Source organism: Trichomycterus rosablanca, chromosome 18 (assembly GCF_030014385.1).
Source record: "Trichomycterus rosablanca isolate fTriRos1 chromosome 18, fTriRos1.hap1, whole genome shotgun sequence".
Taxonomy (NCBI): Eukaryota; Metazoa; Chordata; class Actinopteri; order Siluriformes; family Trichomycteridae; genus Trichomycterus; species Trichomycterus rosablanca.
In genome coordinates this window covers 17,496,080-17,500,852 of record NC_086005.1, presented here as the reverse complement: position 1 = coordinate 17,500,852, position 4,773 = coordinate 17,496,080, and the positions used below count along the sequence as shown (strand labels likewise).

General features: G+C 37.4%; 1 long non-coding RNA gene across 1 annotated transcript; it reads left to right on the top strand.

Moving 5' to 3' along the window:
- Positions 1-3,415: 3,415 nt before the first annotated feature.
- On the top strand, positions 3,416-4,115 carry LOC134332125 (uncharacterized). The gene is made up of 3 exons (XR_010015216.1): positions 3,416-3,498; positions 3,786-3,875; positions 4,032-4,115. It is a non-coding gene; the product is annotated as an uncharacterized LOC134332125 (long non-coding RNA).
- Positions 4,116-4,773: the final 658 nt, after the last annotated feature.

Sequence of the window (4,773 nt, the reverse complement as noted above, 5' to 3'; positions counted from 1 at the left end):
CGCTTTTTTGAGATTGTCTTACCCTTAAAATGCATTTGTAATGTCAATATCAACAAAGTAAAAAAATTACACAAAAACACTAAATTAAACAAGGACCGTCAATATCACATTAATCACGCAATTAAACGAACGTTCAATACCACCAACTTATTCCAATATACTGTTAGTCTTGTCTGATGCTGGAAACTCTTTCTGTTAAGTCACTTCAAAAAAGTAATCGGTATGTAAAATGCATTTTTCAATGACACAATCAAGAAAGTAATAGGAACAGTAATAGTCTCCAAAGCCGTGCTTAAAGTTTTTTACTCTGAAAGTTCATTGCTCTATATCATTTTCAACAAAGTAAATAGAAAGTATAAAAAAAACTAAACCAGCACAGAACTTTGCTCATCGCCTTTCATTGGAGCTAAAACGCTTAAAATGCACTTGTAATGTCACTATCAACAGCGTTAAAGGAAAATACAAAAACACTAAATCACTACAGAAATGTGTCTAAAACGCTCATTTGAGTTTGTCTAACCCCGAAAAAGCTCTTTGTAACATTAATATGATCGCAGCTATACGAACTTTCAATACCACCACATCATTCCAATATACTGTTAGTCTTGTCTGATGCTGAAAACTCTTTTTGTGAAGTCGCTACAAAACACAAAAAAACACTCCAGAACTGTTGTTCAAGGGCTTCTTTCAGCTTGTCTTACACTGAAAGTGCATTTTGTAATGTCACTATCATCAACGTAAAAGATTTGCATGAAAACACTAAAACACACAGGGACCATGCTTGAAGCGCTTCTGTGAGCTTGCCTGACGCTTACAATGCATTGTTCAATGACACAATCAAGAAAGTTAAAATATTGTGCAAAAACACTTAAAACACTTCTGAGCCGTGCTTAGAGCTCTTGCTTAAGCTTTTCTTACACTATACAGAACTTTCATAATTCCTTAATTGAGCTGTTATTGAGCTGAAAATGCATTTGTAATGTCACTATCAACAAAGTAAAAGGAAGTTACAAAAACACTTAAACACTGCAACGTCTATAACGCTTCTATAGGCTTTTCCTTTGCTGAAAATGGTTTTCTATGTCAATATACAGTGTATCACAAAAGTGAGTACACCCCTCACATTTCTGCAGATATTTAAGTATATCTTTTCATGGGACAACACTGACAAAATGACACTTTGACACAATGAAAAGTAGTCTGTGTGCAGCTTATATAACAGTGTAAATTTATTCTTCCCTCAAAATAACTCAATATACAGCCATTAATGTCTAAACCACCGGCAACAAAAGTGAGTACACCCCTAAGAGACTACACCCCTAAATGTCCAAATTGAGCACTGCTTGTCATTTTCCCTCCAAAATGTCATGTGATTTGTTAGTGTTACTAGGTCTCAGGTGTGCATAGGGAGCAGGTGTGTTCAATTTAGTAGTACAGCTCTCACACTCTCTCATACTGGTCACTGAAAGTTCCAACATGGCACCTCATGGCAAAGAACTCTCTGAGGATCTTAAAAGACGAATTGTTGCGCTACATGAAGATGGCCAAGGCTACAAGAAGATTGCCAACACCCTGAAACTGAGCTGCAGCACAGTGGCCAAGATCATCCAGCGTTTTAAAAGAGCAGGGTCCACTCAGAACAGACCTCGCGTTGGTCGTCCAAAGAAGCTGAGTGCACGTGCTCAGCGTCACATCCAACTGCTGTCTTGGAAAGATAGGCGCAGGAGTGCTGTCAGCATTGCTGCAGAGATTGAAAAGGTGGGGGGTCAGCCTGGCAGTGCTCAGACCATACGCCGCACACTACATCAAATTGGTCTGCATTGCTGTCACCCCAGAAGGAAGCCTTTTCTGAAGTCTCTACACAAGAAAGCCCGCAAACAGTTTGCTGAAGACATGTCAACAAAGGACATGGATTACTGGAACCATGTCCTATGGTCTGATGAGACCAAGATTAATTTGTTTGGTTCAGATGGTCTCAAGCATGAGTGGCGGCAATCAGGTGAGGAGTACAAAGATAAGTGTGTCATGCCTACAGTCAAGCATGGTGGTGGGAATGCCATGGTCTGGGGCTGCATGAGTGCAGCAGGTGTTGGGGAGTTACATTTCATTGAGGGACACATGAACTCCAATATGTACTGTGAAATACTGAAGCAGAGCATGATCCCCTCCCTCCGGAAACTGGGTCGCAGGGCAGTGTTCCAGCATGATAATGACCCCAAACACACCTCTAAGACGACCACTGCTTTATTGAAGAGGCTGAGGGTAAAGGTGATGGACTGGCCAAGCATGTCTCCAGACCTAAACCCAATAGAACATCTTTGGGGCATCCTCAAGCGGAAGGTGGAGGAGCGCAAAGTCTCGAATATCCGCCAGCTCCGTGATGTCATCATGGAGGAGTGGAAAAGCATTCCAGTGGCAACCTGTGAAGCTCTGGTAAACTCCATGCCCAGGAGAGTTAAGGCAGTTCTGGGAAATAATGGTGGCCACACAAAATATTGACACTTCAGGAACTTTCACTAAGGGGTGTACTCACTTTTGTTGCCGGTGGTTTAGACATTAATGGCTGTATATTGAGTTATTTTGAGGGAAGAATAAATTTACACTGTTATATAAGCTGCACACAGACTACTTTTCATTGTGTCAAAGTGTCATTTTGTCAGTGTTGTCCCATGAAAAGATATACTTAAATATCTGCAGAAATGTGAGGGGTGTACTCACTTTTGTGATACACTGTATACTGTACACAAATAGTAAAACATTCGATGATTAGCTTTAAGCGCTTAAGTGTGCTTGTCTGACGTAAAACATTAACAACACTATCAAGAAGAATGTACAAAAACACTAAAACACTCGAGAGCCGTGCATGAAGCTTTTTAAGCTTTTCTTACTCTGAACATTTATTATTCTTTATCACTCTCAAAACATTAAAGGGAAAGTACAAAACTCTAAACCAGCACAGAGCTTTGCTCAAAGCGCTTCTTTGAGCTTGTCTTTCGCTAAAAAAGCATTTGTATTGTCAATATCAGTTGTAAAAGGAATGTACAAAAACACTAAAACACACAGAGACCGTGCTTAAAGCGCTTCTCTGACCTTGCCTGACGCTTGAAATGCATTGTTTAATGACACAATCAAGAAAGTAATAGGAATGTACAAAAACAGTGAAAATCTCCGGAGCCGTTCCTACACTGTAACAAATTTCTGTAGTTTTTACAGTATTACTACTGTAGAATGATACAATTCTTACTGTAGAACCTGTACACAGCATTTTACTGTAGATCTGCAAAGGATCATGGTCAAGTTTCAGTGGTGGGCGAATTCTACAGTAAGCATATTTCTGCTGTGAATCACAATACGGTAAATTTAAGCGGGATTTTTCTTTTTCTGTCAGTTTAAACAATAATCCGTCTTTGATAATAGTACAGATTGCATTATATCTAACACAAATACTAGTTTTTTTTTTTCACTGACAGAAAGACGTCTTTATATCATCAGTAACAGGTACAGAAATTAGAATTACTTGATAATAGTCACCTACTCTTTTAAAACGCTATCAAGACAGAGAGCGAGCTAGCTCGCTAAACATAGAACTAATCGGCCAGTTGATAAACAACTAGCTAATGGTCTAGCCAAAAGTGATAGAGAGCCAGCGTTCATAACATTACCAAAATAAGCTATTTGTACATGGTATTTTGTTATCTGGTGATATTTAGTTGATAACGGCATAAGTTGAATGTACGTAGGAGTAACAACACTGTTCGTAACGTTCGTGTGTTCGTGTGCTGTAGCTCCTCGTCACTCGTTTATTTCTAGTTACCGTGAGGCATGTCTAAGTAGCCTACTGAAGTGGACTAAAGCAAAACAGAGCCCCAAAACAGGTAAGAATTTTAAACAGCACATTTTTAATAGTAGAATGTGTTTATTAATGTGATATCTTTAATGGGAGGTTAGGAATTAACTAAATTGTCATAGTCTCCAGTCTTGTATATACATTTCTATAGCAGTAACAGTAATTCCTTGTTTTATCTTTACAGTCCAGGGAAGAAAACTTCAGCCCAAGATATGGATTCCAGCAAATGTAAAACAAAGCACTTGCACATTTTTGTTTTTGTTCAGAACAGCTGTGTTTATAAAAATATGAATTTATTTATTTAATTATCTATGTATTTTTAAAATGTTGAAATTCAATAAATGATTTTTTGTTACAAATGCAGTGTCTTAATCTTTACAATGTATAGTTATTTTTCGAATATTATTTTAGTGTTAAATGCTGTAATGCCTTTAAAGTAGTCTGATATTTGCTGTAATTAAAAGACTGTGAGAACAATTACAGTAAAGTGATTACTGCTGTAATAGGTTACAGTAATGTGAAATTACTGTAAAAGAGCTACAGTACTGTGATTATTACTGTAATAAATATTACAGTATTTTATAGTTACTGTAATTAAATTTGCAGTATGCGTACTGTAAAATTTATTACAGCAACTTACTGGCTAATTGCTGCCAGCAAGTTACTGTACATTTCAGTGTCCTTTTTACAGTGTAGGGATTATGTTTGAGCCTTTCTTACTCTTAATTTCATTATTCTATATTATAATCAACAAAGTAATTGGAAAGACTAAAAGACTAATCCAGCACAGAACTTTGCTCAACGCCTTTCTTTGAGCTTGTCTTACGCTGAAAATGTATTTGTATTGACACTATCAACAAAGTAAAATTAGGTCAAGTCAAGTCATGTCAACTTTATTTATATAGCGCTTTTTACAACAGACATTG